The sequence below is a fragment of the Numida meleagris genome, chromosome 5 (genome assembly GCF_002078875.1).
Source record: "Numida meleagris isolate 19003 breed g44 Domestic line chromosome 5, NumMel1.0, whole genome shotgun sequence".
Taxonomy (NCBI): domain Eukaryota; kingdom Metazoa; phylum Chordata; class Aves; order Galliformes; family Numididae; genus Numida; species Numida meleagris.
In genome coordinates this window covers 10444299-10456799 of record NC_034413.1, presented here as the reverse complement: position 1 = coordinate 10456799, position 12501 = coordinate 10444299, and the positions used below count along the sequence as shown (strand labels likewise).

Here is a 12501-nt window from a genome sequence, read left to right as displayed (position 1 = left end):
CTGACAAAACGTGTAACAATTCTTTAGCTAGAAATGCTTTGGATTTTATTTCATTTGGGTACTGGAAAGATTCAGAAAAGTCTCTGAACCAGCACTGCTTTCACTTTGTCTTCATTTTCAAAAGCCCTTATGGGCAAGGCCTTTTTCTCCTAAGCATTCAATCTCTATTTAAAATCCTTACTCCTTGATGACTGACAGCAGGTGGGTGGGAAAGGAGTATCTTCCTGGGGTATTTTTCCTTTACCTGCCTTCATCAGCAGATTTAGGGTCAAAATGCTAGGACTGCTCATTGCAAATTCAGTTCAAGATGGATAGATGCAGGTGAAAAACAGCCCTAAAAATGCAGAAGGATTAAGCTTATAATTTAGCTTAACTCCTTTTTATCCTTGTTTATTTATCAGGCTCTAAGCACAACTGGAACTGGGCTATTCCAGAAGATACTGTTCAGCTTTTCAGAGCACTCCTCCTCCTGACCCAATACGGCCCCAATGGGGATGTGAACTCCTCAAAGAAGAAAGGATTGTATTTCGTGGACTTGAACACTTTGTCTCTTCAGAGATGTGCAACAATGATATTCGTTCAGCAAAGACCTTGTTGCCCTGATTAAATCCTGTGAGCCTACAGTCAGGTGCTTTGAGAGTTTCCTCCTCTTTTCTGACCCCAAGAAACACCTCTATTGCATCTTTTATGGCAAAGACAGCAAAAAAATGAATGAGATGTCTCACTGACAGATGGAAAGTGATTGGCATTGCTGTTTCCTCTTCTGAAATGAGCCATAATTTACAACAAACTCTTAAATGTCTTAATGGTAGTATATAAATATCTGGACCCACCAAGCCCAGAAAGTTAGACGGTGAAAGCTTTAGCGACCTGCATACTACTTCACCTCATGCTAGGACAGCCAGTATTAGGATTGCAGAAGCTTCAGCTCCAGGCGGAATTAAGTCATCAATTATCCCAAGGATGGACAGGACAAGGATTGCTAAAATATGACTCATGATAAACATTATTCTTTTACTCAAGGGCTTCATTTTTTTTTTTTTTTTTTTGATGTTGCCCAGCTCCCTACAAATCAGAAGTGGGATGAGAAACTAAGAAGAAAACTACGGCCCAGAGAAGCTAAGGCAGTTTCTTAAGTTAAACAAGACATCTGAGGTGGAGATAAGAATTATATCAAGGTCTCCTTACCTGTTACTTGACAGAATACACACTCCATTGCTTTGACATAACCGGCCTAATTTACTTGTGGCAGCATAAGGTCACAGTCAGACCCATGCATGATAACATGGGCCTGACAATAATGATAACAAAGTATAATCAGTTGCAAAGGATAGGTGAGTTACAAATACGTATCTTCTGAATTCAGTGCTGGCTGTACGCAGTTGGCATCCAGAAACACTTCCCACACCTAGATTCTGCTGAGAGACTACTGTTTCTGTATTTCTCTATATATCCCTTTATACTACCTGAAAAATCACATAAAGTAATATGCATTTTACCCTGTTGTACTCTATAGAACACTGAGCTAGTCACAGAAATATTTTTGCAGGCAGTGAAGAGAAACAGGCAGTTTTGTGTTGTGGTTCATCTGAACTGTGTTAGACATCATTTCACAAGAAGTCAAACTTTATCTCAAAATGGATTGTTTCTTACAACTGAATACAACTACAGACATCACTACACTTCAGACATCCACATGTGACCAAATAAGTGTCTCAAAAAAAGATAACACAGCAGACCTGGAGCATGTTTATTAACTACATTTAAAAAAATGAATTGGACCGTAGCATGGACTGTAAGTAAAGGGAACAGACAAAAAAGATCATCCATGGTAGGTGAGGACAACATAATTCTAAAAGCCTGGGTATCATTAAGTAATGGTGTTAAGCCCATGGCATCAGTATGAAACATAATGAATAAACTTAATTTCTTATAGGGAAATTCCAGTCCTGATTGATGACTGGATATGAACATTCTTCTACCAAAAATCAAATCATCAATAAATACAAACTTACAAATGGAAAAAGAGAACTGCATGCTGGATTTGCCCTAGATAACTCTGAAGCCTCAAACTTAGGGTCTATAACTTGAAGTGAATGCCCATTCTACTTCAGTGTCTTTTGTCAATGCAACCTGGTCAACGTGCATTTCACAAGTTAAACAAGGAAGAGAAAAGTGCTGAGGATTTAATAGCCTATAAAACAAACACCATACAAAGAACATGGATACAGGTGAGCAACACTCTAGGACCAACCAGTTACTCATTTCCTTTCATGTTTTCTCTGAAAAAAAAAAAAAAAAAACAGCAAAAACCTTGCCATGCCCTGTTCTGAGCAACTGTTTTTGTAGCTATGCCGGTAATACTTTGTTCTTTTTCAATTCTGTTCTTTTCTTTCAGCATCCATTCTCAGAGACCTAACAATCACAGAAATAGCCACAAACTTTTCTTCTTGGTTTTCTTTATGTTTTCATTTCACGATAAAATAATGGCATGCCCCTTGCTCATTCCTTTAATCCTCCCTGAAACTTCAGTATACCACGGATATGCTAGCAACACATTCTGCTGAGCAGAACCTATTGTATTTTTCCAATTATCTTTTTTTAGTGTTTTGTTGGTATAACCGTCTGGACGTTTGGGGGAGGGCAGAAAGAAAAAGAGAAAAAAAAATCTTTTAGTAAAACAAGGATTTAAAAAGCCAAAAGGAACATAAGTTACCCCATTGTCTTTACAGAAGATGCTCACATTATGAAACATGTAATACTCCCATAGCCCTATTACAAAGTTGCTTCCTAAAATTTTAATTCCCTTCGAGCTTGCTAAGTAGTCATCCACACTTGAGAGCTTCACAGATCAATACCAGTGTCTGCAGCACAATAATTGCTCTGAATGCAGATTCTACATTCACCATGAGAAGCAACACAAGGAAAAGTCCCAGAAGCATCTTCTGATTTAGAACAAGATTGAAAATAAAAAAGCAGTCTGGCAGTATACATGGCAGAGCAAATACTAGTTGGCATATTTTTGTAGTGACCTACCTCTTGCCATCTCTCTGTCTGACTTATCACTAAAATCTTAGTTCTGAGGCCTGCCAGCTCTTCAGAGCCACAGGAACTGCCTAGAGAGTACTGCCATCTGGACACGGTCCTGGCCAAACTGCTCTGGGTGCCGATGTATTAGCAGAGAATTTGATCAGATGGACCCAGAGGTCCCTTCCAAACTAAACTATTCCATGATCCTATGAAATACAATGAAGACCTTTTTATCCTGCATTTCCATTTCTTCCAGCTTTTTTATCCACTTTTATGGGGGAAAAAAGCAATTATTTATGGATATTAGGAAAAGATGAAGCTTGGAAGGCCATTAGACCACTCAGAACTGCAGAAAGGCATCACTGTGAGGATAGCAAAAGCTTCCACATGGGCTATTTTTAATTTCAAATTACCAATTTTCACAAAGAACTCAAAGCACCAGACTATACAGACTTTCCTTCTCATGCGTTTGTGTATCCTGAAAAGTAGCTCTGGGTGCCTCTGATATCGGATGCTTGATTTCAGACACTGCCACACCATATCTAGGACTATATGTTCAATAAATATGATGGCAAAATTTGCATGCATTATTCGTATTACAGACCCTCACAGTAGCCAAGATCATTGGTATTTTAAGCTAAGCGATTTGAGACTGTTTTAGAGAAGCTGCAAAAAAAGAAAAAAAAGGCCTAGAATGAAAGGCTGGAAGAACAGAAATTCTATCACCACTGCACAGACAGAACCACTTGTAGAAGTGCAAATGTGGTTCATTCTTTTTTACGGGGACTGAGATCTTACACAACTTTCCAGTGCCTCAGAAGAAATAAACAAGCACAGAATCAGGACTAATCAGGACTCCTATGACAATCCCTCACTTTCGAAGAAAAAAAATAGTATGATGTACTCATGCAGCAAAGGATGGTAGATAGCTGACAAACATCAGCATAACTCTACTAAGGCAGGTGGAATGAGAGCCATGCAGTTTGGGCTATTTTGAGCTTATCGACAGTGACTAAATGTAAGTTAGAAGAGGTTGCCAAGCAGTGCCAGTCAGAAAGTCGACACATGTCATGGAAAACCCAGTTTCACCCCTCAGTCATTAAAAACACACATTTGCCTACGTGCCCTCTCTTCCCCTCATGACAGCTTGTCCTGATCCTCTTCCCGGCCGTTACAGCCTAGTTGCATTCTGCTTAGTACTTTGCATTTATTTTAAGATAGTTCCTGACCTTCAGCACCACCCTCAATTTAAGCACATGCCCATTTCTACATATACTGCAGTGCACAGGAAGAGTAATTAGCTGCAAGAGACAGGTGGAAAAGAGAACATGCTCTCAGAGATCCTTGTGCCAAAGTTGTCTTATGAACATAAATATTCTATCAAGCTTTATCCTGTCACAATAGAGTCATAAAGTTGTGCTGTTCAGCACATGATAATGGCTTTGTAATCCAATTATTGGTAGAATTTGCCTTCAGGGATTTGTCTTCCTTTAGCCTCAGCTCTCATATGAACCCCGTATCATAAATCTTGGCAGAGCAAAACCAGCTCCCCCACTGCCTCTGGGACACATGCTGTCACTTCATGTTAAAAAATTTGACAGCTTATTCCAAATTGTTGAATGGCAGGTTTTTGTTTTTAGGGCCAGAGTGCAAATAGCAACATCAGATGATGTTTGTACAGTCCTTGGTAGCATCAATTTTACTAGTTCCACTGATGGTCCTATACCACTCTAAATCTTAATTGCCATTCATAAAAATAAAAACGCATAGTCCTGAACAGAGAGCTTTTTGTCCAGAGATACTTGACAATCAACCTTTAAGTAACCTTCCCTGCATGCAACTGATTTGCTCAAGATCTATGGAAAAGTACAAGACCAGTAGTACAAGTCAGAAAAAGGGGTTGAGGAAAATTTTTGGTTTCAGCTTTATAGATCAACTTCTCTGATTAGTCAAGAGCACAGAGACCTCGCTGATTTGACCAAGATCACATAGTTGTTACGTGGCAGAGATAAAAATAGAGTGCAGAGTCCTTCAGGCTCCTTTTTCTTTTACTACAAAATTCACTCCATGAGGACTTTGCTGACACTCTCTGTTCCTTTTTCACTCAATGAATCTACCCCAGGGAGTTTATCAAGGCAGTGAATTTTTGTGGTTTCTTTACTTCCCAGTTTTACAGATTTTACTATTTCTTCAACATTCTCTAAAGAATGGTTTCTAGCTTCTACATCTCTTAACCATTTTATTCTCCTGATTTGTTTTATAAACAAAGTGCTAGATTCCAGACTGATGTAAATCAGCACTTTGTTTCATTGTACTTGGCCAACAAATTTCCCCTAATCATCATCTAATTAGATTTTCCCTTTTGTACCTCTGCACTGTTTTTCCCACACAGTTCAATTAGGTGAAATGCTCTAATTTTCTGCAATTCAACTGGCAGCCACCAGGCCAAATCCATCCTATGGTTCTTGACTTTGTCACCTTTTCTCTAGAGGGGATGAGAAATAACAGTGCAGTGAATAAAGCCCAACCAGGTAGACTCTTCCTAGTTGTGCCACTCTGCAACACTGACCTGGAAAATGAGGTAGCTGTTGCTGTTAACACTAAAATAAATGGATGTGAATTTTCAGTGAGGTAAGCATCCATTGCTGGTAGCACAAAGGCAGAAGGAATGTCTTAAAATCAGAATCTGATGTAAATGAATAAAACTTAGTTACCAGGATCAGATCGTGATTTTAGGACTCTCCTGTCTACATCTGTCTCATGTATTGCTGGACACCAGAGTCATCTTCCTTAGAACTGGCTTGAAGAGAGGCAAGGAGGAAGGTACTCTCTAATTATAGCCTCTGAACTCAGATCCCTGATACCATGCACCAAATCTCCCTGATTTACTGCTTCTTTGCTGGTACAGTCTAATAAGATCATGGCTTCCCACTGCGTTAAGATGTGTGTTTCTGGCATCTTGTAGTGCTGTGGCTCAGTCAGGATGCTCTGGAGGAGGTCAGGAAGTCACTTACAGCAAGTGTCAAGTCAACTCTTCTTAGAGAATATGCTTCTCATTAACCATACAACATAAAATAGCACTGAAACCTTCCTGACATAGACCCAGATAAATCCACAGCTAGATTTGCTATGTAATTGACTCACTCCCTTCATGTGCTGTCCTTTGCAGACGTATCCAGAGCAACCAGCTTCTTAGTCCACTGCCTATTGAAGATTGACTTGTTTCAGGGTTATAAGCATTGCAGGCTTCTGTTACTGAGGAATGCCCCAAACCAGATTTGTAACAGGTATACTAATGGCTGTCTACATGAATACATCTTTAGTAGGGGAAACATGAAGAGCTGGGGAAAAGTTAGAGCAAATGGGAGGCTTCCCTCATTTATAAAGTATCTCTAGACAATTTTTTTTTAAGACAAATTAGTTGAAATGGGAATAAAAAATCACACCAGCCTGTATATTAATCAGAATAGGCTGGTTCAGTCCCAAAGGCTTACTCAGGTAGGGTATATGCCTCTTCTTCTCCATCCTCCCTATTCACAACTGAAGGATGAGAGTCTAAAGCAAGGAGGGGGCAAAGTCAGATAAATAGATAAGGTGGTACTCATGATGAATTTCAGGATTACATTCAAGGTATTCTTTTACTCCTACCTTTGGAGTTCCCTCAATAAACAAATAGGGTCAAGAATGCTTTATTCCCCTCACAAAACTGGAACTATGCCAGAGACTGAGGACTTACACTTCGAGACTGAGGAGTTATATTTTGCTCTGACTAATCCTGAATTAGTAACAAGTTTTCTCAAGAGACTATTGGGACCAGAGGATCTGATTATTATAGACTCACAGGACCAGAGTTTCATCAGTACCCTGCCGCATGACTTAGGTTAATTTTCTCATCTGTGTCCAAAGAAGAAAGGTATGTATTTCGGATCTCAGTTTCTTAAGAACCAAGACTTATAATAAATCTAAAGAATCTAAATGAGCTTTTAACAGCAATGGAAACAGGATGCTGCATGTTTTTGTTTTTTTGTTTGTTTTTCTCCTTTCCTTGCCGATTCTCATGGGTCTGGCAGGGCTGTGCATCTCTGCAAGCCAGACAGGAATAAAATCCTGGATAAATCTGAGAGATTTCAGCCTTCTCTCGTAGCAAAAAGATAGAGCTCTATGAGGGTCAAAGCATCTGGGAACTGTAAGCAGAGGTTTTCACTAAATCCTTTGAAATACCACTAAGATCTTTGGTGGAAACTGCCGAGAATATGTTTTTTTCTTGCACCCTGGCTGGACAGGATATTATGCTGACCTTTCTGGTGAGAAAATGCTAAGTGTCTAGGGCAATGAATGGTGACCATGTGCTCTAATGCGTTGCTCACCATCAGTAATGTTAATAGCACCACAAGCATGGAATGGACAAAGGGAAGAGATGTTTACAAATCTGCTCTTCATTCTGGTACTTGGCAGTATTGCTAGCCTGCTGCTCACCTGTATCTTTAGGCTGGCAGCCATAAAACTACCAAAAAGTATTACCAATCCAGTTGCTTAATTCAGATTCCCATGAAATCTGTTGTGAATCTCTCCTTGAAGTGTCTGTCTGGTATGTGCTCGTCTCAACCATTTTAAAGCTATAAAATAATATGTATTTTCTTATTCAATTTTTTTGTACACTCCAATTCATCAGGTATGGCTTTTGTGTTAGATTAAGCAGATGATTTTCTGGCCAGGCTGTCACAATGCCCTTTGATTGGCATCTTCCCTGTCAGCTGCCAGCAGGTGCTCTGCCGTGATTAAAAGGTCTTGTTTAGCAATACACAGCATCATCCGTAAACAGCCCAGACACCGTGTCATTTAAATTGCTTCAGCCCACCTGGGTAGGTGTGCAAATTTCACCAAGCCAAAATCTGACAAGAAAGCGGGGACAGTTTGCCTGGCTTGCTCCAACTGCTTGAACATAATGGAGTTTTTAACAGGGCTTTGACATGTTTTCTTCCCTTGATTTTCAACTCGTTCAGCTGCTACAATGAACACAGTCAGACCTTTGAAAATATATTTTCTAGCCAACTCTGGAAAAGAAAAGATATAAACTGTATAATTCTATTCTAAAGATTATCTTTCTTTCCCGTTGCTCATAAAAGAAACACATATGTAGTCCTATCTACTCATCTCTCCTCCCAGTTGCTTATGGTTTTAGCTTTTTCTCCCATCCAGTGTGTGTATGCATATCTTTGTATTGTTTGAAGGGAAGGGTTGGTTAGCTGTTTGTTTTTTTTTTAAATGATCTTTGGATTCATTTTCTCCACTCACTCATATGCAGAAAAACACAACACAGAGTGGAGACACAGGAACAGCTTTTCCCAAACTGACATATCTCCCATGACATTATTAGGGAACCATTAATATCATGGATGTACAATTATATTGAAAATCAGATGTACTATCATGTGTTTTTACTTCTAATTCAACCTCTGTGCTCTTATAGTACACGAAAATCCGATGCAGTACTTTTTGTCTGATCAAGACAGTCAGATTCTTGAAGTACGGGGAGATATTTCTTTTGTATTTCTCCCACTTGCTTGCCTGTGTGCAGTACCCAAATAGGAAAAGAAATTAATTGCAGTGATGCATTTAATGATTATAACTTTTTATGATTTACTAGCCTAATTTTTCCACTGCTCACTCTATGCTTATTTGTAAGACATTTTTATTATTTTACTTTTTTTTCCCTCTGAATTTTTCAAGGGTAGGTACTGATCAGAATTAGATGAGAATCTTTTCAGAAGATGTCTCAATTCAAAAAATACATTTTGCAGACATATTAATGAGCTTTTTAATCGGTTATTTTACTTTTTTAAGGCCAGCATGATATTTTGATTTAAAAAAAAAAATCTGTCTGAATATATAACTTGATGAAAGAACTAGAACAAAAATTCTATATTCTAATGAGCCATCCCTCTTGTATATTTTGGCCACAGCAAACTATACACACTCTGACTAGGCATTTTGAAGCCACTGGTCAGGAATATTTGGATTTACAAGTTATAAGGTGTCACTGCTGAGCTTTGACTGGATGACAGGACCACTTAAAGCAGCAAAAAAGTACAGTAGCTCCTAATATGATTGATTCAGCAATTGTGCTCATGCTTGCATTCACTACAAATCATAGTCTTTGCCAGCAAAATTCCAGGAATGTATGCAGAAAATCAACAGAGATTATAAAAATAAACTCAGAAGCATTTAGATAAAGCATTTATCTAACATCTACTGCATTCTCTTCTCCTAATACTGATCACATTAGTGAGCACTATGCTATTAACATTAAACCATATACATTAACTCACTGTTTACTCGCTGAACTAATATTGCTTAGAATACTCCTTCCTAGCAATTATTTTCATGCAACACAGTTCCAGAATAACTAAGCACCTTGCTAACTTTCATGTATTTTTCTGTCACAGTTCAGCAGAATATCAAGAACCAGCCAGAGAAATAATACAAAAATATAAAAAATGTGAATATGATGCAGAACTGCAGTGTCTTTGGGGTGTATGCAGCGTGTATTCTTTAACGTTTCTACCAGGCACATAGATTTGAGTGCATTATGCTTTTCTCAGTGTACCACTTTCACATATCTAGATTATGCAGAGAGACATGTGATAAGACACTCTAATTACAGCAATTATTAGAAACGACAATTTTACAACAGCCCTTCACTAAAGACTGCCCAACACAACTAATTTTAAAGGCTTATCTGCTCATCTCTTCCTCACACTCCAGATACATTTCTCCATAATCTCTTTCATCACACTTGCAGATGTCAGAGCATTACTTACAGCTGAGGGTAGAAGAATAAAAAGGGATGAACTCTGAAGGAACAAAGATCCCGTTTTCATGTTAATGACTCCTTTTAATGAAATAGATGATGGAAGAACACAAAACACCTGTGAGCTACAAAGAGCAGATTTGTCTCTACATAGTGCTTATTCTCATAGTTATGCAGTAGGCATCAGCAGATTACTTTAATGTTCTTCACAAGTTTAAATTTCTCTAGAGTGATAGTAGGAGAGAATGTTTCACAGAGCAACCAAAAGTGAATAGAAAATTTTCTTGGAAACAGAGATAAGAAATACAGATGTAAAATGTTTCTCTGGTAGCACTTGCAGCAGTTTGTTTTTTTTTTTTAAACTAAAACTAGCAAGCCCACTGCTGTTTATTCAAAAGACTTAGAGTGAATCATAGAATCCTTAGAGCTGGAAGGGACCCTTAAAGGCCATCTAGTCCAACTCCCCTGCAATGAACAGGGACACCTACAGCTCCATCAGGTGCTCAGAGCCCTGTGCAGCCTGATCTCAAGTGTTTCCAGGGACGGGGCATCCACCACCTCTCTAGGCAACTTGTGTCAGTGCCTCACCACCCTTACTGTAAAAAACTTCTTCCTTATATCCAATCTACATTTTCCCTTATCCTGTCACAACAGAACCTGCTACAGACTCTGTCCCCTTCTTTCTTACAGTCCTCCCTCTAGATACTGAAGGGCCACTCTCAGGTCTCCCTGAAGCCTTCTCTTCTTCAGGCTGAACAGCCCCAGCTCTCCCAGCCTGTCCTCATGAGGGAGGCGTTCCATCCTTTGGATCATCTTTGTGGTCCTCCTCTGGACAGAGTGACCCACAAACTGACTGGAAAACCAACATAACAGAGTAAAATGCAAATACAAATATCAGTGAGAAATCAGGAAAATGCATCTTTGCTTTCATCAACTTTTCAAATCCTTTTAGACGGAACACCCTCCAGATGTTCCTTCCTTCCAGTGAAAGAAGCCTTTCTTAGATATTGGAATACAGCCTTCATTCTTTACAGAGAATATAAAGCCCTCATTCTCTGAACAACACAGTCATGTCCTGGTGGATCCCTTCAAATCCATTTGATTTAGAAAAAGCAACAGGAACAGGAGAGAGAGTCCCTATAGCCTTATTTCCTTGGAAATTTGTGACTTCAAGATATTTCCCTTTACTATTCATTTCTGCCCTCAAGAATAACTGGAAGACAGCATTATGCCTTCAGTTTGATTAAACTCTGCGTATAATAATTATTTTTCAAAAAACAAACATGAGTCACACTCTACCACACCTATTCATGAGCTCTGTCTATACAGATACTGCTGTAGAATTCTGGATTTGAACTGCTCATCTGCACCCTCTTATGTCCCAGTTCCCTTTCATTTTCCTTGCATGGAAGGTCAGCAGTGGCTACACTATGAGTGCAAAGGGCTGCCCTTCTGATTCAACACTTCAGTGACTACTTGTCCTCAGGTATTTGGCTGTGTAGAAAAGCTATGTTGCTCTCTGTTGTACTCATGCTCTTAATCACACCTCTGTTTTCTAATGTGGTTGTTCATGAGGCCTGGCAGTGGCCATATAATTGGAGCTGGTTTTATTTTCCAAGGCAATGATGACCCCAATAAGTAAGCCAGAACAAGATTTAACATTGCCTCTACAAGCCACATTATTTTTAATTTTGATAGAAGAATTATAGTTCAGTTTACACTGAGATGTATTATGTAAGGGACATTTTGTTCAAGGTGAAAATACAGAGTTGCAGTTTCATGTTTTGTTTATGGCTATAGGGAATTAGATGGGTGGTTGGAACATCTTTTCATCTGTTCAGCTTCTTCTTTGCCTTTGAAGCTCCAGGTCTTCTCTTATTTGTAAGGTTCTAAGAGGCCTTCAAAGCCTGAGCTCCACAAAAAGGAAAAAATGATCATTTTCATCATCATTCTTATTTCAGGCATCTATCAGCTCAATTTATGATAAACCATTACTGTAACTAATGATGGGAAACTTCAAAAGGTTTGGAGTGAAGTGCAGGACACGGAGATCCAGGAACAGGGACACTCATTCTCCTTCTCTCCTTCACTGACCTTCTTCAGCCAATACTATTTTGTTGGCTTTCTCAAAGACTGGATTCCCCAGTTTCTAGGACTTTCCACTTTTATTAGCCCAGAAATATTAAAACATGTAGATGGGGTGTGTTTGTATCTGACACTTTGAAACCCTGTTAGCAGCCCCGTAGGAAAGAAATAGGAGTGATATAAATATGTGTATGCAAACACACAAAAACAAAGTTTAAAATGGATTTGAGCTTGCAAAAGCCTCAGCTAATACAGGTTCTGAGAAAGAATTAAAAATCAGGAGCAGCAAACAAAATCTTTGGTCTATATCCTTTGCAAACCAAGTATTAATTCAGCTTTGAAGTAAATTTGACCTAGAGCTCTTCCTTCTTTCAGAAATTAAAAGAAAATATTTGACCAAACCACTCCTAAGTCTTAGTATGTTCAAAACCTATGGAACAGGCACAAACTTATAGTTCAGTAGTCACCTATTGGGATTTCATTTTAATCATCTGATTTATCTCATTCTGATTTCAAAATGACTGTTTTATCCAAAAGTTTTATTTTTAAGTCCAGATTCACAGGACAAGAGCCAG

The 12501-nt window shown here is 38.8% G+C and overlaps 1 protein-coding gene across 1 annotated transcript in view; it reads right to left on the bottom strand.

Moving 5' to 3' along the window:
• The window catches only part of SORCS1 (sortilin related VPS10 domain containing receptor 1), a 278025-nt gene that overhangs the window by 84716 nt on the left and 180808 nt on the right, over positions 1 to 12501 (bottom strand). The window lies entirely within an intron of this gene.